Below are 27,945 nucleotides of genomic sequence, written 5' to 3'. Positions count from 1 at the left end.
GAACAAGGGTACAAGGACTGTGTATTCAAAAAGAATATTAAGCCAGTCTCTTTCCCGTGGGTTGTCTTTGCTATTTTAGATTATGAAAATCAGAGATCCCGATTTTGCGAGGGGGGAAGTCCTCTATTTATAGCTATTGAATTCGAGGTGATGATTACAAGTCTACAAGTGGGTAGGTGTCGTGTAAGTCATACCTTGCATCTCATTGATTGATCACTTAGGAGATATTCTAAAATTATTTGGGGTTTGGACAGGTGTGTGGTCCTCATTCACTCATAGACAAAACCTGAATCTGCTGGCTTGGTGACAGCCGTATTCTTTTTGTCTTGGGGCGACGTGTCAGCTCTTGGACGGCGCAAAGCCTTCCTAAACTTTGATTGATGCTTGCTGATGTGGGCTTACGTCAGCCCTGGATTTTTAGGCATAACATATTTGATACACATTTTCACCAAATAGCGAACGGGGAATCCCATCCTGCCTGTCACCACGCACCATTTCTCCTCCACCCCCAACATCACGACTACACCATGCCTAACCAAATCATAGTCATCAAACTATTCTTCATCAAAAAAGAAAAAAAAAAAAAAATTCAAGTAACCACATTTGCTTACCAATTGGATCTTGAAATTCAGGATTTGAGGCCCCAAAATCTGGAGGTATGCTCCTGACAATGGAATTCTAGATGCAACTGGAGAATCTTTTTATGGATCTGGAAATGGAGAGACAATGAGGAGAGGCGGCTGTTCGTTGGTGAGTGGTGGTGGTACTAAGTGATGTTGAATGAAATTAGAGAGATGAGCCGTGTAATGAATAAGATGAATAGAGAAGAAGATGAAGAGGAAACGTAACATTAATTTGAAGGTGAACAGTTCGTAGAATATGAAAAGATTTAACTTTTAATTTGAAGGTGAACGGTTGTAATATGAACAGATTTAACTTTTAATTACATTCACTATCCATCAACCAATCAAATCTTGGCACATTAATTATAGACACTTACAATAATTATGGAGCTCTTAAGATCCTATATGGCATCCTACGTGGAATCCAAATGGAAATCAATAGCAAGGGTGGGTTTCAAAATGATATAGATATATAGATTTTCGGACCTCTAACTTACTCAAATGCATTCTTTAATGTGTCCTCTATCATCATATAATTTTTTATTAACATTTCTGTCCTTTTAGGTGTCATCACCTATGCTGCAATTTACCAAGATGAAAGCTACAACCAGGACAAGTGAATCCGGCTGCTACTGGTATGACGTCTGGAAATTTTGTTTAAAAACTTTACTGTGCAATGGTTATGATAACGGCAAGGTTAAAATTCAAATTCTTCACTGTGCAACGGTTCTGAACAAACGTTAGTTCTCTTAAGTCCAATGACATCGTTTCACTACACTGTGAAAGTAAAAAGTTTTAACAAATTCAGATCAAGCTACAGGGTTTTGCATCTTCTTCTTACTGTCCTTAATTAGAAAAAGCACAGATCCTATGGTCTAAAAATATTCATTTTGTGTTTGTTTTGTGAGTGTTGAACAACTAAGATTTTTTTACTGAAGCAAGTCACATGGATTGCCACCTCAGTAAATGCAGTTTTTAAGATTAAAACTGCTGGGTTTCGTCTGAAGTTCATCATTTTGTAATCTTCAAATCAACAGTTAAGATGTTGTAATTTTGTGTTTCTTTGTAAATCATTGGTGTTTCTTTGCTGGAGTTACACGAATTGCCAANTTTTTTGGTTTTTTTTCCGTATCCAGGTTGTATATGGGGATTTGAACTTGAGACTTTTGTCTTTGATACCATATTAAGTTGTCATCCCACTTAAAAGTTTAAGCTTGGTATATACGACAGGGAGTGTTTAAAATTTCCGTTGTTATTGGATGGATCCATGTAGGAGGCTTTCTTTTATCAAATATTTTAGAATCAAAGACAAAGTTTACCTAATTATTATGTAATACATTTCTTTCTATAATATTAAAGATTTCATGTTGATATAACAGTGGAATCTTATTTCATCACTCTTTCCACATGCCTTTCCTCTATCTGTTTGACTTTCAATTGAACTTGACCCTAGCTAGCTAGTGATTTAAGGATAATCTTTCTTTTAAACAGTTAGATTGGAATATGCGTACAAGACAAACACATTATGAAGGTAAACAACTATATATATACAATGACGGAGCCAGCATGGGCCAGGGTTTCTCATTTAATTACAGATTAAAGAAATACTAGAATATGTTAATTAAAATGAGTATGTTAAAAGGCCACATCATGTTAGAGGACACTGGACAAATATAAAACGACATGTAGTATAGCTGTAGTTTAATTTGTATATAAGCTGCTACTTTATTTTCTTTTCCTTTATATATTTCTTTACTTTACAGATGGCATTCATTGATTTGTATAGACGGTTAGTTTGTTACATTTGTTAACTGTATATAGCATAGCCTTGGGCTACTGTACTCGATATTCAGAAAGGGGAATAACAGTATTTCATCTTCTCCATCGCTCTTGACCTCTCTACTCTGGTTTCATTCTTCTTGGTGCATTTTCTGCACTTTCTTTTTGTTCTGTTACATGGTATCAGAGCACCTTGAGAGGAATCATCGATGGAAAACTTTGGACTTTCAACCCCTCCTGATTCGCCCAAATCTGTAAACCTCAACACCTCTAATCCATACCTTAACCTTGCCGATCCCACCAATCCTTTCCGGCTTGACCACAGCGACAGTCCCGCCGTCACTTTGGTTCCCGATTTACTCACCACCGATAACTATCCCACCTGGTCTAGAGCCATGCGCCGAGCCCTTCGAGCCAAGAATAAACTTGGTTTCATTTCTGGTGCTCTTGTCAAACCTTCTTCCCCCACCGATCCTTTACTCGATTTGTGGGAGAGATGCAACGACATGGTGGTTTCTTGGCTTCAAAATTTCATCACCTCTTCCCTCAAATCTAGCGTGGTGTTTGTTGATAATGCTGCCGATATTTGGCAAGATCTCCAGGATCGTTTCTCTCAACAAAATGGTCCTCGGATTTTCCAGTTGAAGAAGGCGTTGGCTAGTTTTCTTCAAGAACACGATCCGGTCAGTGTTTACTACGGTAAGCTAAAGTCCATTTGGGATGAACTTTCCATTTATGATCCTTTACCAATTTGTACTTGTGGCACCTCAAAAACCTTCACGAATCGACACCAGAGGGACTCTGTCCTTCAATTTCTGATGGGGTTGAATGATTCCTATTCCCCCATCAGTGATCAAATAATGTTGATGGATCCCATTCCTCCAGTCACTAAGGTGTTTTCTCTAATTCAACAACAAAAGAAACACCATCAATTGATCCCTAGCTTTTCCCCTACTGAAACACTTGCCCTTGCCGCCCAGAAATCTTTTCCACCCAAATCTAACCATAAATCCAAAAAGGACCGCCCCTATTGCACTCATTGCAAAATTACTAGCCACTCTATGGAAAACTGTTTCAAGCTTGGTAATGCCATTGCCCAACTGTGCTCTCATTGTAACCTCACTGGCCACTCTATCGAAAAGTGCTACAAATTGATTAGCTATCCTCCCGAGCACAAATTCCACACCAAGCAGAATTCCCTTTCTGTCCCACTTGCAAATCAAGCTTCCCTATCTGTTGACCATAACTTGGAAGTCTCCAGTGATGACCGGATCGGTTTGACCAAGCTTCAATATCAGTAGCTGGTGTCTCTGCCTCAACCTCAAGATCCTTCAACAATAGCTTCTATTCTTCGTTCGGACATCACCTCCAAACCTCCCAATTCTGCTCTCTCGGCATCTAAAATGTCTGGTATAGCATCATGCTTTTCCACACACACACACGCCACTCTCCAAAATTGTTCTTCACGTTGGATCTTGGACACAGGTGCTACAAACCATATGGTTTGTAGCACTACTTTTTTTACCACCATTTGTTCCGCTGTTGATTATTCTGTGAAGCTCCCAAATGGGAGTCTTGTTTCTGTTACACATATTGGCCATATTCAATTGACCGATACCATTCTTTTAAGGGATGTTCTCTGTGTTCCTTCTTTCTCTTTCAATTTAATTTCCGCAACCAAGTTAACACAATCTCTAACTTGTTGTTTGTTATTTTTCTCTAATTCTTGTTTCATACAGGACCTGCTTTCTTGGAAAACGATTGGGAAGGGTGAGCTTCAACATGGCTTATATCACCTCATCTGCTCCTCGATCTCACCTTCAGCCCTTGTTCAGTCACTTTCTGATTACACACACCATACTTCCCGTAGNACCTCAGGATCCTTCAACAGCAGCTTCTGTTCTTCGTTCGGACATCACCTCCAAACCTCCCAATTCTGCTCTCTCGGCCTCTAAAATGTCTGGTATAGCATCATGCTTTTCCACACACACACATGCCACTCTCCAAAATTGTTCTTCACATTGGATCTTGGACACAGGTGCTACAGACCATATGGTTTGTAGCACTACTTTTTTTACCACCATTTGTTCCGCTGTTGCTTATTCTGTGAAGCTCCCAAATGGGAGTCTTGTTTCTGTTACACATATTGGTCATATTCAATTGACCGATACCATTATTTTAAGGGATGTTCTCTGTGTTCCTTCTTTCTCTTTCAATTTAATTTCAGCAACCAAGTTAACACAATCTCTAACTTGTTGTTTGTTATTTTTCTCTAATTCTTGTTTCATACAGGACCTGCTTTCTTGGAAAACGATTGGGAAGGGTGAGCTTCAACATGGCTTATATCACCTCATCTGCTCCTCGGTCTCACCTTCAGCCCTTGTTCAATCACTTTCTGATCACACACACCATACTTCCCCTGTTTTACATACTTCCCCTAGTGCTTATACTATTACTCCATCTGACCTATGGCATTGTTGCCTCGGTCATTTATCTTTTCCTAGACTAAGGATGATTTCTGATCCCATTGTAAGCACACAGATTAAGTCAATGAATGAAATTCCTTGCAATGTTTGTCCACTTGCCAAATTTCATAAATTACCTTTTCCTAACAGCATGCATCAATCATCCAGCATTGTTGAACTTATTCACTGTGATTTATGGGGTCTTAGTCCCACCATTGCCCATGATGGTTCAAGATTTTTTTTAACCATTGTAGATGACTTTTCTCGATCCACTTGGTTGTATTTGCTTACTTCCAAAGCTCAAACCCGACCTTGAATTGAAGCTTTCTACAATTTAGTAGAAACTCAATTTGGCCTGAAAATTAAAACATTAAGAAGTGATAATGGTGCTGAGTTCGCTATGACAGATTTTTTTAATAACAAAGGCATATTCCACCATAAATCTTGTGTGCAAACCCCTCAACAAAATGGCATTGTTGAGAGGAAGCACCAACATTTGCTTAATGTGGCTAGAGCACTTCGGTTTCAATCAAATGTGCCTATTCAATACTGGAATGACTGCATTTTAACAGCCACTTATATCATCAACAGACTTCCTTCTCCTTTTTTAAACAACAAAACCCCTTTTGAACTCCTTTTCAACAAAAAACCTTCATATGCTCACTTGAGAAGTTTTGGTTCTTTATGTTTTGCTGCTACCCTTTCACATGCTAGAAAGAAATTTGATCCTAGAGGTCGTCGTTGTGTCTTTCTAGGCTATCCTTTTGGTATCAAAGGTTACAAGCTTTTAGACCTTTCCACTCACACTACATTCATTTCACGTGATGTTATTTTTCATGAAAACATTTTCCCCTCTCATCAATCTGCACATCATTCTCCTACACATTCAGACTTACCCGTGTTCTACCCCTTCTTATACCCCATACAACACCCTGTTGCAACATTTCCCACTCCTGATCATAACTCAGAATTTTTTAACTCTCTTTCCACATCACATTCTCCTAATCCGAACCCTCCTACTCCTTCTATTACACCTCCAACCCTTCCTCCCACTTCCTCTCCACCTCCACCCCCACCACCATCAAATCATTCCATACTCCTCCCTCGACGGTCCACCAGAACTAGAACCGCCCCCCAATACCTCAAAGATTTTCACTGTCATCAAACCATGCTTGCTGCCCCTGCACTTTCTTTTTCCAAGGAAGCATCTCCTCTAAATGGTAAGTCTTTCCCTCTCAATAAATGCCTTTCTTATCATAAATTCAGTCCCTCTTTTCAAGCTTTTACTTCTTCCATTTCTGTCCATACCGAGCCCACTTCTTACAGACAAGCATTGAAGGATCCGGGTTGGTGCAAGGCAATGGAAGCTGAGCTTAAGGCACTAGAACACAACAAGACCTGGACACTTACTGCCTTACCTCATGGGAAGGAAGCTATTGATTGTAAGTATGTTTACAAAATTAAATTTAAGTCTGATGGTACTATGGACAGACTTAAGGCTCGATTAGTTGCCAAGGAATTCACCCAACAAGAGGGAATTGATTTTCATGAGACCTTTTCCCTTGTGGCTAAACTTGTTATTGTGAGGGGCCTTCTTACTGTTGCTGCCATTAAGGGTTGGCAGTTGCATCATTTTGATGTCAACAATGCCTTCCTTAATGGTGACTTACAAGAGGAAATTTATATGAAGAAACCACCCGGCTACACTAAAGGCCCACCCCACCATGTCTGTAAATTGCTTAAAAGTCTTTATGGCCTCAAGCAAGCTTCAAGACAATGGAATTTTAAACTTACCTCTTCTCTTCTTGAGTTTGGTTTCATTCAATCCAAAGCTGATTACAGCTTATTCACCAAACAAGATGGCTGTTCATTCACTGTTTTGCTCGTTTATGTGGATGACCTTTTACTTGCTAGCAATTCTCAAGCTTCTATAGATTCCATCCGGATTTTTCTCAATCATCAGTTTAAAATTAAGGACCTTGGTTGTCTTCGGTATTTTCTTGGTTTGGAAATTGCTAGATCCTCTAAAGGGATCCATGTTTCTCAAAGGAAATATGCCTTAGACATATTGGCAGATTCCGGCATGCTTGGCTGTAAGCCCCTCAAACTCCCCTTTGATCAGAATTTCAAGTTAAGCAAGGATGCGGGAGAACCTCTCCTTGACCCATCTACTTATCGACGTCTCATTGGTAGACTTTTATACCTCACTATTTCCAGACCAGACTTGTCTTTTGCTGTCCAATTACTAAGTCAGTTCATGGACAACCCCTCATCTACCCACTTAGCAGCTGTTTACAAAGTTTTGAGGTATATTAAATCTGCTCCGGGACAAGGGATTCTCTTATCTTCCTCTTCCAGTTTTCAGATTAGAGCCTTTTGTGACTCTGATTGGGCTTCTTGCCCGGACACTCGTCGGTCCACAACCGGCTATTGCATCTTTTTTGGACATTCTTTGGTGTCATGGAAATCCAAAAAAATAAAGTGTGGTTTCTCGTTCTTCAGCTGAAGCGGAATATAGGGCCATGGCCATCACTTGCACTGAAATTATTTGGCTTAAGTATTTGCTTTGGGATCTCGGGATTGCACACCCACAAGCTGCCCTCCTCTATTGTGACAATCAAGCCGCTCTTCACATTGCTGCCAACCCGGTCTTTCATGAAAGGACCAAGCATATTGAGCTTGATTGCCACCTAATCCGAGACAACATACAAGCTGGAATTGTCTCTACTGCTCATGTTTCTTCCAACAACCAGTTGGCTGACATCTTTACTAAAGCTCTACCTTCTCATGTGCTTGCAACACACCTCTCCAAGATGGGCATAGTTAACCTCTATTCTCCATCTTGCGGGGGGGTGTTAGAGGACACTGGGCAAATATAAAATGACATGTAGTATAGCTGTAGTTTAATTTGTATATAAGCTGCTGCTTTATTTTCTTTTCCTTTATATATTTCTTTACTTTACAGATGGCATTCATTGATTTGTATAGACGGTTAGTTTGTTACATTTGTTAGCTGTATATAGCACACTGTTCATGGGTTCAGAGCACCTTGAGAGGAATCATCGATGGAAAACTTTGGACTTTCAACCCCTCCTGATTCGCCCAAATCTTAAACCTCAACACCTCTAATCCATACCTTAACCTTGCCGATCCCACCAATCCTTTCCGGCTTGACCACATGCGACAGTCCCGCCGTCACTTTGGTTCCCGATTTACTCACCACGATAACTATCCCACCTGGTCTAAGCATGCGCCGAGCCCTTCGAGCCAAGAATAAACTTGGTTTCATTTCTGGTGCTCTTGTCAAACCTTCTTCCCCCACCGATCCTTTACTCGATTTGTGGAGAGATGCAACGACATGGTGGTTTCTTGGCTTCAAATTCATCACCTCTTCCCTCAAATCAGCGTGGTTGTTGATAATGCTGCCGATATTTGGCAAGATCTCCAGGACTTTCTCTCAACAAAATGGTCCCGGATTTTCCAGTTGAAGAAGGCGTTGGCTAGTTTCTTCAAGAACACGATCCGGTCAGTGTTTACTACGGTAAGCTAAGTCCATTTGGGAGAACTTTCCATTTTGATCCTTTACCAATTTGTACTTGTGGCACCTCAAAAACCTTCACGAATCGACACCAAGGACTCTGTCCTTAATTTCTGATGGGGTTGAAGATTCCTATTCCCCATCAGTGATCAATAATGTTGATGGATCCCATTCCTCCGTCACTAAGGTTTTTCTCTAATTCAACAACAAAAAGAAACCACCATCAATTGATCCCTAGCTTTCCCCCTACTGAAACACTTGCCCTTGCCGCCCAAATCTTTTCCACCCAAATCTAACCATAAATCCAAAAAGGACCGCCCCTATTGCACTCATTGCAAAATTACAGCCTCTCTATGGAAAACTGTTTCAAGCTTGGTAATGCCATTGCCCCTGTGCCTTCATTGTAACCTCACTGGCCACTCTTCGAAAAGTGCTACAAATTGATTCTATCCTCCCGGCACAAATTCCACACCAAGCAGAATTCCCTTTCTGTCCCACTTGCAATCAAGCTTCCCTATCTGTTGACCATAACTTGGAAGTCTCCAGTGATGACCGGATCGTTTTGACCAAGCTTCAATATCATAGCTGTCTCTGCCTCAACCTCAAGATCCTTCACAAGCTTCTTTCTTCTTTCGGACATCACCTCCAAACCTCCCAATTCTGCTCTCTCGGCTCTAAAATGTCTGGTATAGCATCATGCTTTTCCACACACACACGCCACTCTCCAAATTGTTCTTCATTGGATTTGGACACAGGTGCTACAACCATATGGTTTGTAGCACTTTTTTTTACCACCATTTGTTCCGTGTTGATTATTCTGTGAAGCTCCCAAATGGGAGTCTTGTTTCTGTTACACATATTGGCCATATTCAATTGACCGATACCATTCTTTTAAGGGATTTTCTCTGTGTTCCTTCTTTCTCTTTCATTTAATTTCAGCAACCAAGTTAAACAATCTCTAACTTGTTGTTTGTTATTTTTCTCTAATTCTTGTTTCATACAGGACCTGCTTTCTTGGAAAACGATTGGGAAGGGTGAGCTTCAACATGGCTTATATCACCTCATCTGCTCCTCGTTCTCACCTTCACCCTTGTTCATCACTTTCTGATACACACACCATACTTCCCGTAGTGCTCATACTGTTACTTACTCCTCATCTGACCTATGGCATTGTTGCCTCGGTCATTTATCTTTTCCTAGACTAAGGATGATTTCTGATCCCATTGTAACACACAGATTAAGTCAATGAATGAATTCCTTGCAATGTTTGTCCACTTGCCAAATTTCATAAATTACCTTTTCCTAATACTTCTAAGCATGCATCAATCATCAGCATTTTTGAACTTATTCACTGTGATTTATGGGGTCCTAGTCCCCACCATTGCCCTTGATGGTTCAAGATTTTTTTTAACCATTTAGATGACTTTTCTCGATCCACTTGGTTGTATTTGCTTCTTCCAAAGCAAACCCCGATCCAAGCTCAACCGACCTTGTATTGAAGCTTTCTACATTTAGTAGAAACTCAATTTGGCCTGAAAATTAAAACATTAGAAGTGATAATGGTGCTGAGTTCGTTATGACATATTTTTTAATACAAAGGCTATTCCACCATAAATCTTGTGTGCAAACCCCTCAACAAAATGGCATTGTTGAGAGGAAGCACCAACATTTGCTTAATGTGGCTAGAGCACTTCGTTTCAATCAAATGTGCCTATCATCGAGGACACTGGACAAATATAAAACGACATGTAGTATAGCTATAGTTTAATTTGTATATAAGCTGCTGCTTTATTTTCTTTTCCTTTATATATTTCTTTACTTTATAGATGGCATTCATTGATTTGTATAGACGGTTAGTTTGTTACATTTGTTAGCTGTATATAGCACAGCCTTGGGCTACTGTACTCGATATTCAGAAAGGGGAATAACAGTATTTCATCTTCTCCATCGTTCTTGACCTCTCTACTCTAGTTTCATTCTTCTTGGTGCATTTTCTGCACTTTCTTTTTGTTATGTTACATCAGTGACTCAAGTAGATGACAAATCCTGAAGAAAAGTAGCGAGGTTCCGTAGTTCTATAATTCAATTACAAATTCTGACAAATCAAAATGTACAATTTCATTTGGAAGTTAGGCTATCTAATTTCTTGGAAATGCATTACAAAATCACTACAATATAGGTCAGTTCTTCTTGTTTCCATCAAGAAATAAATTGCAAGGCTAAACCAATTTCAGCATGTCTTACTACGTTATTCGTAACATGTAAAGGATAATTTATATGAAATATATGATTTAGTCTTGTTAGTATAATGGGATGTTTTTGTAAGAATTAGAAATGATACATGTTGGTTTGTAAAATGAATATGGGGTGTAGTTTGTAAAATAGTAAACTAGAACATCAAAAACTCAGCGTTTTGATATAATGGCTTAATATAAAGGTTTCACGATTTGATATTATATATATGTGTTCTCGACAGTGGGATAAGTTAATTAAAAGCCTCTGAGCTTTCAAAAATGATTATTAAAAAACTCAATGCTAAGAGTTGGTACTACATGCAGATACTACGTTGTTACCTGGCATTTTAAAATGCTCTTGCTAATTAAACATATTATATAGTTGGTCTTCAATATAATATTGTTTAGGTCCAGGGTGGTTAACAACTGATAACTAAAATGTGAGCCTATTCCTCTTGAAAGTCAATAAAAATTGGACAAGGCCAACTTGTAGTTGATGGATGCATATGGATCAGACATAACCTTAATCTACACTCTCGAAAGGAATCTTGTGCTGAGGATTCCTTAAATAAATAGAGGAATCTTGATATATATACTACAACGAACATTTATAAATTTCCATTGTCATTAGATGGATCAATGTGGGGGAAAATTTTATTCAATTAATATTTTATAATTAGAAGATAATTCAACGTAACTATTCTGTAATATATATTTTTTTTATATACAAAAAATTTCGTATTGTGACATAACTGAGGAATCTTANGAAAGAATATTACACAACTCTAAAGCATCAATATTGTCCCAAACAACTCTAGATAAATATTTTATCTCATCTTAAACCTTTAATGTAACATAACATATATTTTTTGCAATATACATATGATTATTACTATGTAGACGCAAGTTTCTAAAGATAGCACCTAGAAAAATTATAATTTATTACAATTTGAAATTTATTCTTATTTATAACTCCCCCAAGTTGAGACCATAATTTTCATGACTACATGGAGGTTATTCTTATATAGAGTATCACTATAGAGAGGTCCTACTATATATACATCATTTTTACTCCAATCCATTTTCCAATCTCTAGTGCTTCAATTAATCTTGTTAGAGTAGGTGCCCTAGAGCCAATTAATTATTGTAAAATTGACTCTTTGTAATAATGTTTATTTATCAATAAAAGGCATATTCTTCTATATCGTGTAAATCATAATTGTGTGTATTGATATATGTTTTTAGGATGGTAAAACTGTGACGAGGGTATCAAGTGTTTCAAATCTTGATAGTGAGAACCCTATGATCACATATGGTGGTCATTCTAGAAATGTCCTTAGCCCCAGTATTATTCTGACCAAGGACACAGATAATACGGTAAGGCTATCATAGGGTTAAACGACTTTTCGAAAGATAATGACTGATCTCACTTGTCAAGGTTGTTTGTCGACACTTTGGTGCAACGCATGAGTGCTTGCTAGAGGTATGTTCACTAGACAGACCTATCAAAGGATTCCATATGGATGATAACCCCAATATCTATGGAATAAATCCTCTAATGAATGGTGGTGCATGTGATCCTTAGACCGAAACGCCTTGTGCACCAATTGGTGTAGTTCGACACTTGCCTAACATAGTTCTATTTAGAGCTATCAATATAGTAGTGATTGGTTGCATCGAGGAGTGTATCAAGACTATGGTAGATTGAAAAAGGATTCATCATTCCCGAGTATGGGAGAAGTTATCTCACGGCGCAATTCAATGAATGGCACTGACACTAAAGCTGTGGCCACAGTGGGATTGAGTTGTTGCTCAATCCAATTTATTATTCTGGTCATTGGTCTAGTAACTAAATACAAAGATATCGAGGATAACTGAGGTTGACACTATTTTTGTACCTCAGCCTTGATGAGATAATGTATGATGAAAGGATTTGATTGCATGATAACCATATCATTGATAACTAGCTATTTCGCTGAATCCGAATCTATCAGGTGGCCATGATGCCTTGCTAAGGGTCAATCTTGGTCTATGTGTAGTGAGATGATTAATTGGTGTTAATCACGATATTACCCGCTGCCGATATGATAAGGAGCCTACGAGTCATACACTTAGAAGATAATTTTAAAATCAGTTTGTGAAAGGGGTATTTTCGCCTTTTAGGACGAAACTGTATTTTAGTAATCTCACAGTGCAATTAAATTTGCTGAGGTTGTTGCATGTATTTAATTTTAATATTAAAATTAAAATTAGTGAGATTATATTTAAATGTGTTCACATATATTTAAATAAATTATTATTAATTAAATATCAATATATTATTATATATTAATTGATTTTAATTATAGTAATAATTAATAAATTAAAATACCATAAAGGGGTTGTTTGGTTGCAAGGGTGAACTAGAGTTGGAGCCCATGGCTATTCCTAAGTGGAATAGGGTTCTAATTGTTGCACTATATAAGTGCAACTTAAATTAAAACAAATGGAGATTCATTCATTCATTGAAAAATTAAAACAAAAACCCTAGCCACCCTCTCTCTCACTCACGTTCTCATTGATTGAAGAGAAGAATTTTTCTCTTCTTGATTCTTTGATAGTTGATTCTTGAAGCCATCAAGTGGATCTAGTAAATCCTTTTTTAATTCTATGGATTGTCTTCGTGTAGATCAACGTTCTTGCGATTCTACATTGAATCGGAAACGAAATCAAATTAGAGTCTTTTGAAGGAGCCTCCAATGTACGTAAGTAAATCTGAATCCTTGTATGGATTTATTGTTAATTTTGTTTTATACATATTTTTTTCATTAACATGAAAAATATTGTAATCAATTCCCGAATCTTGGCACAAAAGTAATTGATTTTTCTGGTTTGTTATTGTTTTTCCGTTGCGTACAGGAGATCAATTACTATCAAATCTGATGCCTGCTTTAACTCAATAATTTTCTTTCTTCGTCTCATGCATTTTGTCAACATAGTCTCAACCATATCACAGGTCGAGTTATAACTAAATAATTAATTTTCCCTTTATTTTCATGATCACTTTTTCTCTGACCTTTCTTATTGTTTATCTAGGAAGGATGGGTGGCTATATGTATTGAAGTTTTCTTATTGTTTATATAGGAAGGGTCATTAAAAATTATTATCTGACTAGTGGAACATTATTTGATATGGAAATCCTTCGGTGGGTAGTTTCGTTAATGCGTTTTCTTTAATTAAATTAGTCTTTAATCATTTAAAGTTTGTCTTAATAATGGATATCAATGGATCCAAATCACGTGGGAAAATTACTTTAATTACTATATTATAGTCAATTGTAAAAATTAATTTTCTGAAGTGAACAAAACAACATGGTTCTGTAATCACTGGATGAAGATGCTTGATGCAGTGTATTGATACAATTACATATGCTTGGAAATTTTTGTTGAACCACTTTTTAAAATAGTAAATTAAATAGCTTCTCCAAATTCGGTTGCTATTAAAAGAAGAAAAAATTCCAATAATGCACGAATTGCTACAACAAAGTATCCCATTCCATTTAGTTAATTAAAGTAACCAAGCATTTGAATTTGAGATATAAGTTTAATTGATGTATAGACTCTTGAAAATTTGGAATATTCTAAAGAATAGGCTGTGTTTGTTTCATTTTTCTCAATCCTATCTTGTCCAATCTTACCCAAAATACATATTTGTTTCAATATTTTCAAAATCCAATCCTATTTTATTCAACTCAAAATATTTAGATTTTTCTAACCCCTAGGTTTGTTAATTTAAATAAACACCCCTAATAATAAAAGTTTATAAATTAACAAAAACACCCCAACAATAAAAGTTTATAAATTGACAAAAACACCCCTACCCACCCACATATTCTCGGTAGCCACCATCATCAGAAGGTGGCTGGAATCTGTCAGAATGACGCATGACTGGCTGGATGTAGCGATCGTGCGTCAATCTGACCTTTTCTGGCTAGATCTATGGTAGATCTAGCCAGAACCATAGATCTAGCCAGAAAAGGTCAGATTGATGCACAATCGACCAGATCCAGCCGGTCATGCACCATTCCAGCAACTTTTGACCACCCTTTAACGGTGGTGACTGGCTATCAGCATTTAATGGGTGGGTGGGGGTGTTTTTATTAATTTTCAATGTTTTATTGTATGAGGTGTTTAGCTAAATTAACAAATGTAGGAGATTAAAAATTACTGATGAGAATACAAAATGTCATATTTATCCCCCTTAATGTCTAGTCTTTTATACTTATTTGTTGCCTAAATGTACTTTCTATTTTGATTTAGGATGCAAATGGAGGCGTTAAATGCAAAATAGAACTAATTAGGTGAATTTAGATAGTTTCAACATCGCTTTGTAATCTGGGCATAACTCTCTCATCTGAGCTCCGATTGAGATGATTCAAAATGTTGTGGAACCATAAGAAAGAGATATACAACTTTCATGTTTTGAGTTTGGATAGATACTCACTGCATCAATGTTTTAATCGGGCTTGAAGTTGCCACACCTGCACTGCTGACGTTCTGGAACATTCTGCTTTGTCTTGCAAGTCAAATAGGCAGTTTATTAATGGAAGTTTTGAAGACTTGGTGCACGCAAGTTACAGCTGGAAACACCACTTTCGTATTTTATATTAGGACTTTATTTTAGTTTCAATTAATCAGATTAGGATAAATGTTATTTTAGGATATTAGAATATTTTTAGGAGATTTAGTAGATTAAAAAGATTTGAATTGGATATTTTAAAAGGGAGAGAGAGATCAGACTGGGGAGATTACGCACGCCTCTCTTTTCTCTCTTCTGTAATTTTTTCTTTTGAGTTTTGATTATGACCATGAGCGGCTAAAAACTTTTATAACTTGGTTGAAGGAAACGGAGGCCTCGAAATCAATTAAACTGTGAGATCTAATCTGTTTTTTTTTTAGTGTTCAATATATGTTTTGAGTATTGGATGTTCTTCTATGCCTATTTTCATGATTGTTTCATTTAATTACTAGGAGGCCTACTAGTGTATTATTTGTTGCAATCTACTGCTAAGTTAGATATCAAATCCGTAATTGTTTGATCCCTTTAACTTGTGAGTAATTAAGGTTTAAGAATTTGCTACGTCAGGAATTATTAAGTCTTAAGAAGAACATTCAACTAAATTAAATACAACCACTTGTGTTTGTGTTGTTCAGCTTCATCGATTTCTCTAGCCCTTAAAGGCTACTACTAGATTAAACCTTTAGCGCTTGTCTAGGGTTGTTTAGTAGTCAGATTAATTAGATCGCTTGTTTCCTAATTAATTACAACTAAGAAGAGATAGGAAAATAGTTCCAACGGTGAATACTCAAAGTAACAATTGATATATACTTGCATCGATGATTAGTTGTAAAATTCTGATGGTGGATGTTGACTTAGACCAACGCCCCCCCAGCCTTGTTCACGTAACATAAAACGCGGCTAGACATCTCTGTGGGAACGATCCTACTCACACTACTACATGTGTTTTTAGGTTTTAATTTTGGTTGCCTGCGACAGCACACCAGATTTTGAAAGTAATCTAAATATTTTTAGAAAATGTTTTCCAAAAATTACCAAACAGATTATCAAATTCATATATTCTAGTAGAATCTCTTCATGGTATCAGAGCTTGTATTCAGTTTAGTCAACTCATGATGTGCTACTGGTAATTGATCAACCGTGAGTGGAGTATGTTGGTTAGGCTGAGTTAAACAATCAACATTAGGTGCTGCAGAAGATGGGTTAACTTCTGGTTGAGTGTGTTGGTGAAGCTGAACTGAAGTATCAGTAGTGTCAGAGTGAGTTTCTACAGACTCGATGTAACGCCCCACTTGAGGTACGTAGTAGATTATGTTGTATGTTGTATGAATACTTACTGGTTTGCTCATATTTGAGATGGTATATTNTATCCTCAAATTGTCTTCTAAGTGTGTGACCTGTAGGCTCCCTATCATATTGGCAATAGGTAGTATCGTGATTAACACCCAATTAATCGTCTCACTATACACAGGCTAAGATTGGCCTCTAGAAAGGCATCATGGCAACCCAATAGATAGAGATTCAACGAAATAGCTACCTATTAAAGGTATGGTTATCGTGCAATTCAATCATTTTATCATCTATTATCTCATCAAGGTTTGAATCACAAAAATAGTATCAACTTCAAATATAAATTGCCTTGACATATTCGTATTCGGTTATTGGACCAACGACCAAACAAAATTGGATTTGAGCAACAACTCAATTCCACTATGGCCATGGATTTACGGTCGTTGTCATTTACCGAATAACTCAATGAGATAATTTCTCCCGTAACCAATAGTGACGAATCCTCTATCGACCTCCCATAGCCATAGTGTACTTCTCAATGTAGCAAACCACTACTATATTGATAACCCTAATTAGGATTATGTTAGGCTAGTGTCAAACTACACCAATATTTACACACAGCACTCTGGTGATCTCAAGTATAAGGATCACATGCACCACTATCTGTTAGAGGATGTATTCTATAGACACTGGGGTTACCATCTGGCATGCTGTCATAGGCACCCAGAATTAAAACCCTAAAAATACACGTAGTAGTGTGAGTAGGGATCGTTCCCACAGAGAGTGTCTAGCCGAGTTTTATGTTACGTGAACTACTATGGGGGGATTTGAGTAAAAACAGAAACAATTTCAGGAAAAGAAATTCAACCTAAATTACTGAAATCAATCAAAATAACAAAACTTGGTCTAAGTCAACATCCACCATTGGAATCTTACAACTGATCATTGATGCAAAAATAAATCAATTCTTACTCTGAGTATTCACCATTGGAACTATTTTCCTATCTCTCCTTAGTTGTAGTTAATTAGGAAAACAAGCAATCTAATTAATTTATACTAAACAACCTAGACAAGCACTAAAGATTAATCTAGTGGCAGCCTTAAGAACTAGAGAGATCGATGAAGCCAAACAACACAAACACAAGCGGTTGTATTTAATTTAGTTGAATGTTCTTCTTAAGACTTAATAATTCGTAACGCCGCAAATTCTAAACCCTAATTGCTTCACAAGTTAAAGGGATCAACAATTACGGATTTGATATCTAATTTAGCAGTAGATTGCAACAAATAATAAACTAGTAGGCCTCCTAGTAATAAAACACAAAATCATGACAATATGCATAGAAGAACATCCAATATTCAAAACATAATTGAACACTAAAAACAAATAGATCTCACAGTTTTATTGATTTGAGGTCTGTTTCCTTCGACCAAGTTATGAAAGTTTAGCAGCTCATGGCCATAATCAAAACTCAAAAGAGAAAATTCAGAAGAGAGAAAAAGAGAGGCGTGGGTGTTATACCCAATCTGATCTCTCTCTCCTCTTAAAGATATCCCATTCAAATTGAAGTATTGAATTCTACTAATCTCCTCAAAATATTCTAATATCCTAAAATAACATTTATCCTAATCTGATTCTAATTAATTGAAAATAAAAAAAGTCCTAAAATAAAATAGGAAAGTGGTGTGTCCAACTGTAACTTGCATGCAATAGGTCTTCAAATCTTCCAATAATAAACTGCCTATTTGAATTGCATGACAAGGCGGAATGTTCAGAACGTAGCAGTGCAGGTGTGTCAACTTCAACGCCGATTAAAACCTTGATGCAGCGAGTATCTCTCAAAACTCAAAACAAAAATTTTAGATATATTTCTTAGGGTTCCACAGAATTTTGAATCATCTCAATCGGAGCTCGGATGAGAGAGAGTTATGCCCTGATTACAAAGCAATGTCAAAACTGTCTGAATTCACCTAATTAGTTCGTTTTGCATTTAACGCCTCCATTTGCATCCTAAATCAAAATAGAATAATAATGAGTACATTTAGGCAAAAAATAAGTATGAGAATAGACATAAGGGGGGTTAAATATGATATTTGCATTCTCATCACCATCTATTTGGAATCCTCTATGGGCAGTCCAGTGAATTGTAAATAAACAAGCACCCATGTGCCGCACCAAGTTGTCACCAAACAACTTTGAGATGTGAGACATGTTACTACCTTTTGATAAGGTCATTCGATGCTAAGATAGCCTTACCATATTATGTGTCCTTGGCCAAAATAATACTAAGGCTACGGACAATTCTAGAATGGCCACTATATGACTTATAGGGTCCTCACAATTGAGATTTACAACACTCGATACCCTGTCACAATTCCACCATTCTAAGGACATATATCAATACATATATAAAATAATTTACACAATATAATAAAATTACCTTTTATTAATGAAATAAAATGATACATAGAGTCAATTTACAATATGCGATTGGCTCTAGGGCACCAAGTCTAACATGTTTGTCCCCAATAATTATTCTCGGTGATCACATCCTATAGGGATCATTGAATGAATGCAATAAGTCATGTTTAAAGAGGCTTATATAACAAAAAAAAAAAATCTCAAAATAAAATTGGACCTAAGATTCAGTTAATAAAGATTTAGAAATTGAAATTTCACCTCGATCGTCAACAGGTTTAGCTAGGCATTATAACACAATCAAATAAGCCTCGCATACCTATTGGAGAATATCAAACACACTGAACAAGTTGGGGTATTTTTATAAACTCGGGTAGATTAACACTACTTTGATAGAGCAACTTGTAAACCGATTACTGGTCACAGCATGCGCATAGCTAAATAGGTAAACTGCTCGAGGACAAGGACCATGTGGTGGACTTTCTGTAAAGTAATTGCTTCCTAAAATAAAAATAACATTTTATCACATTTTGTTGAGCGTAAGGTTGATTAAGGTCAAGACAAAGAGAGTTGTGTGCTAATAGTTTTACTGAACACATTAGCTTTAAGTTAGCTATAGTGGTAATGTACCCGAATTCATTACAAGAAAAAAGCCTTTCCTTGACAGGTACTACTATTAAGAAAGGGTTTGTAAAACCCCTCCCTAGCCAGGTATTTCCTAAGTATCCATTGGCCATTGAGAACCTAGAAAAAGTACGCCTAGGAAAGAAGTTTATTTTAAAATCCATAGTAGTACTTACGGAAAATACACACTTTTACAAAATACTAGCGATTTGATTTCCTCTATTAACACAAACATATATACTCCATAATAATATGGATATTTACTGCATATGAGATATAAACATAATTACTACACTAAATACTAACAAAACAATTCAATAGTCATAATTAAAACATCCCTCATGGTCATAGCATCCCTCGGAATCCTCTCCCAGCTTCATGCCTAATCCTTACCTGCAAAACATTTTAAAACATTTCGTGGGGTGAGCGCTAATCGTCAATAGGAATATGGCCATTTAAAAAACTATAAGGTTCATTATACAAGTATATTACTTAGGACCTTACCTACCTACAAAACATAACCTTATTCTTGACATAACAAGTTCATAAACATATCATACACTTTGGACTTTTCTCATAAACATAAGTCATAACATAACCATACTAATATAACATAGAACATATATGACTTAGAAATATTCATGTACATGGTATGCTATTTCTTTTGTCTTTATAATTGATGGTTTCATTAGTCTTTGTTATTCGATCGGATTCATTTGAACCATTACCTTGTTTTTGGTCGTCACCTCAAAGGAACATGGTTTCCATAAGAATTCCATTCCTCTTATCTTAGTTATACCTCAAGAGACTCATGGAATTTATCCTTTAACATTTCATAAATTTTCATAAGACAACAAATAAGCTATATGCATTACCATTATGAATGCAAACATATGGGACTAACATCTCCATGCTCAATCATACTATATCTCTACTAAACTTCTAACTTAATTTATTCAATTTCTCATACAATACAATGAATTTCAGTGGTAAGATTATCAGGGGTTATTAGAATTAGAAACAATTGGGAATTTCCATGAAGAAGGTGGATGCCATATAGTTTGTCACTTTTCAAGCAATTTTTCCCTTATCTTCTAATTCGAATTGATTTTTGCCTAAAACATAAAATTTTTAGGTATATTTCTCCCCTTTTTAAAACTTCAAGAATCAACTCAATCAGACTTCTATAACTTCAGTTATGACCGATTCGTGAAGCATGTACAGTGTAAGTCCTAAAAAGCCAAATCCGAATTCTATTCATTTTAACCATGTCACCTTCATTTGCACATTCACATCTTTGCCATGTCATTCTAAGTATAAAAGGCTATAAAAACCTCCCTTTTACAGAACCAAAAAGTTCCAAAACATCTGTAATGCCCCACTTGAGGTACGTAGTAGATTATGTTGTATGTTGTATGAATACTTACTGTTTTGCTCTTATTTGAGATGGTATATTGTTATTATTGTTTGGTTGGTCTTTGGTTGAATGGATGTATTGGATATGCTGAGTAATTGCCTTGGAATTGCTTAAGACTTGAGGAATTTTGGAGTTACAGGCTTCGCGGGGCGAAGAAGAAGCTTCACCGCGGCGAAGAGGTGCTGCAGCCCACGGAGTAGCTGCGGGGAGTGTTTCGCCGCGGCGACGGAATTGTCTTCGCCGCGGCGACGGGATGGCCAAAAAGTTTATTGAGTTTTAGATATTTTCTTCCTTTGGGGCATAATGACCATTCTACCCTTAATTAGCAGGAAAAGTGGGGAGTGAAATGCAAGGAAATTTCATGGAGAATATGTTAGAATGGGGGTGTGAGTGTAAAGATTGAAAGGACAAAGATGGAATTTTCAAGAAAGAGCAAGGGCAATATAGGAATGAATGATTATCTTTTGAGCTAAAAAGGGGATAAACTTCATAAACCCTTCATTCGTTCTCTCCACCGCTCTTTCATTCTCCATTCCCTCTCAATTTCTTTCAAGCTTTCCAGGATTTTTAGGGTTTTTAGTTGGTTTTTGCTAGAGAATAACCTAAGGCATCCTAAGGTAAGGATCCTTGCTTTAGATGTGATGTTGTGCTTGTATTTGAGTATTGAAATCTCATGGTTTTATTGTTTAAACGGTAGAGAAGAAACAAGTCTTGTAAAGGAAAGGAAGTGCTAGTGTGATCTCTCCTTTTCGAGGTAAGTAAATCCCAATCCAGTGTGATATTGTGGAATCCTTGAGAGAGATTTATTATGCATGATATATTGTGTTAGTGAGAACTTGGGTTGAGATGAGTATTTATTATTGTGTTGTTAAATACACTTCCATTGAGAGTGTGATGTGTGAGGAGAATGTAGTTTGTGATGAAATTGGAGGAGATTGAGAAATATTTTTGGAAGTGTTATGTTATAGCAGGAATTATTGCTTGGTGAGGGAGTTTTCTCCCATTTTGGATGGTTCAAGAGAGGGATATATTTATATATAAAGTTTAGTTTTTGTATGCACACTATTTGTTTGATGAAATGCCTAAGAGAAGTATGAGCATGAGTTGTGAACCTTATTTGTTGCAACATTGCATATTGGCATTTCCTATGTGCATTCTTGAACATGAACCATCCATATGCATTAATTGTACATTGGAGAAATAGTGTGAGAAAGAGTAGAGAATTTTGTGACTAACCTACTCTAAGCATTAAGCTACACTATGATTACTAGTTTGAAAAAGAGTAGAGAATTGTGTGAATGAACTACTCTAAGAGTAGAGAGAATGAGTAAAGCTAAGAGAATGAGTAAAGCTTTGAGAACGGGTTGGTGCTTTGTGATCTCCACCCAATAGGTATGAGAACGGGTTGGTGCTTTGTGATCTCCACCCGATAGTAGAAACAGTAAGGGGTTGGTGCTTGGTGATCTCCACCCGAAAATCACGGAGAGTGGGTTGGTGCTGTGTGAACTCCACCCGGTCGTTCCTCCAGTAAGATGAGGCCGTGATATATAGCGGAAGTTAAGAAAGAGAGCTATGTGAAAGAGAAAATAAATGAGATGAGAAAAAGAGTAAGGAAAGAATTAAGAGAAAAAGTTACGGGGACAGTCGAGTTGAGGATTTACTTACTGAGCATTGTTTTGTGCTCACCCCATTATTTTCTTTGTGGTTGCAGGTTCTAGCTACACTGTCCACTATTTTAATATCATTTTGTACATGATACTCTGTTTTGTATAAATAATGTTTATATGTAATAAAAGAGAATTTTGGGCCCATTTACTTATATATTCTTCATGAAATTTTTATGAATATCCGAGTATTAAGCAATCATTACAACATCGTCCAACTACAAATCTCTTAATTGGCATAATCATCCTCCATATGCACACATACACAAATCAACACACCCATTTAAACAATCCATAACCAAAACATAGCATCACACTCATATTAACATAAATAAATGTAAGTTCCATAAACCCTAGGTGTTATCAATTGTAGTCATAAGGGAGATTTTTTCCTTACCTTAGTATTCAAAGCACAAAGACACTCCTCCTTAGCTCCAAAGGTTCACCCTTTCTACCTTATACACATAACCACTTATGAATTTCTCTTTTAACTAAAAGATCAGAACAACCAGGGTTTTGAAACTCACCTTAAACTCTGAAATTGAAGTTCTTTAAGTGTGGATGGTTATCTCCTTTGAAAATCAACTTGAAATCCTATGAAAATTTGAGAATAAAATGCTTGGATTAGTGGCTTTTATGGTGGATTTGAGAGATGAAGAAGAAGATGATATATTTGGGGTGTACAAGGCCGACTACTCTCTCTTAAAACCTTGTAAATATTTATTCCATTGTTACTGTAATGTGATTGGTCTATAAAAGTTAGATATAAGGGTGATTTGGCATAATTTTTTCATATAAGGGCGTTTTGGTCATTTCTACCATAACATAATAATTAGCACTCATTTAATGCCATTTGACTTCTTTGAAACGCTTAACAATTAAGCAATCCCATTAGGTAAATGACTAATTTAACTTTATGACCATTCTACCCTCATTTCTCTTCAATGACATCACCCCTTACACTTTATAATGGCCACATCTCGAAATACATGTAAATTGACCATTTTACCCTTCCATTCAAAAAAAAGAAAATTACTTGAAAAGGTAAATTTCATACCTTAGGGCATCAGAATAATAACGCGGGGTTTACAAGGGTACAATGACAGTTTTTGAACTATCATTGTAGCCCCTATCAATGAAGGGTCATGACAGTTTTCAAACTGTTAAGGACCTCTTGACGGATCCTTGACAGTTCGATAACTATCAAGGATTTAGCATAATTTTATCCAAATCCTTGACAGTTATCGAACTATCAAGCATTTAGCCGAATTTTCAAGGATTTTTCTTTAGAATTTTAGCCAAATTATTGACAATCTTCACACTGTCAATATTTCTTTTGTTAATTTTTTTTTAATTAGTAAAATTTCTTTATTATTACGAATTAAATTATAGAATAGTTGAATGAAATGCTTCATAATATTTATCCTTCCAACAATTATCACCATTCAACAATATATAATGGGACATCGAACAATTGATCAAATGATTCATATATTACTGTTGCTCTGAGTAAACAAAATTGAGCAACAGGATAAATTTTACAATATTGCATAAACAACAACGAAAAGTAATCAATTCAGTAATGAAAAGTTTGATACATAGTTTTTGCCCTCATTGGCCTCTAACATCATTGAAACAACAATAACAAAAATGATTTGTACATCACCCATTCTCCTCTAACTTCATCAACCTCCGCATCTTCATATATTTTTTTCCCCATGAACTATAAAAGTAAACACAATAAGACTAATTAACAAATATCAACTATATCTTATTATTCAAAAAAAAAAAAAAAAATTACATTGTTTTTCAGTAATGCCAACCCATTCTCAACTATATCTCTGATGTATCTCATTATATAAAACCCACATTCAACGCTTCCCGGTTGAATGGGTCCCTACAAAAAAATTAATTCGAAAGTAAGCATTAATATTCAAAAGGTAAAACAATATTATAATTGAAATTGCTATTGATAATAACAATTATACGCACCAATACTTTTTGCCATGAGATATTAACCCTTTTTTGGAACACCTTATGGGCAGAATGGATTAAGATTTTGGTGCGTATATCAAATACTATGAAAGTTAAAACAACTTCTGAAATTAACACACAGTATTTGATATTATATAGAGCGTTAAAAATGGATAAGTAGAATAACTAACTTTTGCACTATTTCCTGTAAATCTTGCCCAATATCTCCCCTCAAGGAATCAAGATAGTACACAGTTAAAGTCTTTATGTCAATAGCAACAAGAACCCAATGAAACCTATTAACAAAATTGCATAAGTACTTATGTGTGCTTTGACAAACATGCATATGTAGCAAGTGCACTAGTCACAAAAAGTAATACAATGATGAAGTAGAGTATCGTTCCCACGGGATCACATGCTAATAACCAAGTTTCCTAATTCTATTACTAATTGAAGGATACAAAAATGTTGGAATTGTGGGGGAAAGTAAAGCTAGAATTAAAACACAAAATCAAACAACTAAGATTAACACTAAACTAATCAACTCAAATTCAAATCAAGGCAAAATAGGTTAGGGTTCGACTTCACTAGGATACTCTAGTTTAACCTACAATTTCTATTGCTTCCAAATTCACATGCAAGGAGTATAATCGAATTCCTTAAGTTGTAGAATGTACCTTCTCAGGCTATATTCTCTTACCTCTCCCTATTAAACTTCCGCACCCAAAAAATTGAAGGTTAATAGTTCAAAGTCTATCAAGCCAAATGGAATCCTATAAAGATTTCATAGATTGCTAAACATATCTCTAGCGTTTGCTTAATCTACAGTGTTTACTCTAAGAAGCTAACACAATAATCACTTCTCAATCCCATCATGCTCAACATTCAATTGAATCAAAAGAAGCCAACATCAAACTGCATTAAGAACAAGAATAAACACATAATCCAAGCAATAAAACTCAAAAACAACACAAATTTATAGATTAAACCATTGTAATCCAAGTTACATCAAAACCCTACCCCAAAAGTGAGTTAGTTCATGCTCAAAATAAAGAAAAACATCACATAAACTATAAATGCGAAGTTCAACATATTAGAAATTGAAAGAGGAATTAATTCTTCCCTATTTTGGAGACCCAAATTCCTCCAATCTCCTTCGCCTCTTCCCCTTATCTAACAATGTCGACCTCCCCTAAAAAATGAACAAACTCTCTCTTAAATAGTCGGCCAAAAACCCTAAGAACTAATACAATACAAGTAAAATGCAACATTTTACAAAAACATAATTTTGTAGTTTTCACCGCAGCGAAGAAGAATCTCGCCACGGCATCGATTTGAATTTTTTGCTGAACCATCTTACCCGAGGCTAGCTTGCCGCGGCAAAGAAAGAACCTTGCCGCGGTGAACTCTTGCTAAACTTTTTGAAATTATGAAACTGCCCTCCGCTTGCTTCTTCGCTTGAGTCTTCGATCTTTGTGATCTCCGATAGGAACAAGCTCTACAGTGCTTCCAATCAGCATCAGAATTCCCCCGATTCCTGAATTTCGCTTGATTCTGGGTCCAAAAACTCATTTTCGTTCGGCTTTGCTCCAACTACACGTTTTGGCCTGAAACGTAAAATATACGAATTTAAGTAGCAATTCCGGAACAAAACTTAATAAGAAGTATGTGAAATCCTACAAAAAGCATAGAGAAAACAGTATAATCCTAGGATTATCAAATACCCTCAAACTTAAGGTATGCTCATCCTTGAGCATCAGGCACAAAATGAGACTAAAGAAGAACAACAGAAAAAAGAAAAAAATTGAAAAAGCAAAGGAAATTTTAAAATCAAACACAAAAGAGATGCCTAGAATTGATTGCAAATGCAAGTCTCAAAAATTGTTGATACATTATTACAAGAAAATGCTTAACACTCCAAGAAGTTATAAATTGTTTGACTATCTTTCTCTATTTGTCCCCTAAGTAGGTGATCCCCACTTCAATCCACCTTCCAACTTCCCGGATTATTTTATGCAAAAATGTGAAATTTATCAAAGGATGGTAGACTCCATAAGCCTAAGTATCGAACTACTCTCCACTAATGAGGACTAGACATCACTAACAATCAAAAGGTCTTTGTTGGCTTGTAACATTAGGCTTGGGTGAGTGGCTCGAAAGAAGGGATAGGAAAGACAAAGTAAGAGAACTCGGTTTTCCTCATGTAAACACAAAGAGCAACATCGACAAAACCCATTCTTTCTCATTTTCCAACCAACTTTTACAATCTTTTTCACAACCCCNGGAATAACAGTATTTCATCTTCTCCATCGCTCTTGGCCTCTGTACTCTGGTTTCATTCTTCTTGGTGCATTTTCTGCACTTTCTTTTGTTCTGTTACACATCATAAACAAATTCAATCTAAAACACTAAAACTGAAGCATATTAGAAAAAAGCAAGAAAACGAACCACAATACCTTCACGTGGCAGCCAAGTCGTCTAACTTCTTCGCCGATTTGTTCTTATATGGCCGACAGAGGAAGACAGATGGAGTGTAGCACCCTAAGCTAGTCGATCGATAATTTGGCATGACGAGGAGAAGAATGAAGACCGTAGATGAACGAAGACGAATGAAGTTGTAGAATTAGAAATTTAGAATGGTTTTATGGGTTTTTAGTTTTGCCGGTCCGACAGAGGTCTAAGGCGAGCCAAAGCATGAAACCTGGTTTCTTGCGTTATTAGACCAGAGTCGTGGCCAAAACCCAATCAGACCGGTTCAACCGGCCGGTCCTGTCCGGGTTTAAGAACAATGGTTTATATTCCTTGAAAACATGTGTGATGAATTTGCTATCAAAATGCACTCATATTCATAATAAAGGGAAGACCAAAGCTTGTTACTCCCTCCGTTTCGAAATAAAAGTCGTTTTAAGTCATTGTATGCTTTTTAATAAACTAATTTTTTAATGTAAAATTGTTTTCTCTTTGCTGCTCAAAGAAGAAAGAGAAAGAGAGAGAGGAGATGAGGGGTGAGGGAAAGAGAGAGAGGAGACATGGGCATACTTCGAGAAAGAGAGAGAGAGTTACATTTGGCCAAACGACATTTATTTTGAAAAAAATTTATAAGGTTAAAACGACTTTTATTTCGAAACAGAGGGAGTAATATTTTTGGTGCAAAATTCGGCATGTGAAATTGTGAAGCCACCAAATAAGCTTGAGAATTTTGACATGCTAGGAGACATAAAGCTAAAATTTTGCTTCCAATTCGGTGGCATTAATTACCAAGGTTTTAAAACCCAACTTGGGTCTTGACTCGGTCAAGGGATTGGGTCCCGAGTTGAGCGGTTCAACTATCAAATTGGTGACATCAACATATTCAACAATA

The 27,945-nt window shown here is 36.3% G+C and overlaps 1 long non-coding RNA gene across 1 annotated transcript; it reads right to left on the bottom strand.

The window, feature by feature from the left end:
• Positions 1-9: 9 nt before the first annotated feature.
• On the bottom strand, positions 10-27,342 carry LOC116140666. The gene is made up of 3 exons (XR_004129678.1): positions 27,041-27,342; positions 612-709; positions 10-520 (listed from the first exon to the last, which is right to left on the bottom strand). It is a non-coding gene; the product is annotated as an uncharacterized LOC116140666 (long non-coding RNA).
• Between the last annotated feature and the right edge of the window lie 603 nt (positions 27,343-27,945).

This window comes from Pistacia vera, unplaced genomic scaffold (assembly GCF_008641045.1).
Source record: "Pistacia vera cultivar Batoury unplaced genomic scaffold, PisVer_v2 Contig374, whole genome shotgun sequence".
In the NCBI taxonomy this organism is placed as follows: domain Eukaryota; kingdom Viridiplantae; phylum Streptophyta; class Magnoliopsida; order Sapindales; family Anacardiaceae; genus Pistacia; species Pistacia vera.
This window is presented reverse-complemented; position numbering and strand designations above follow the sequence as displayed.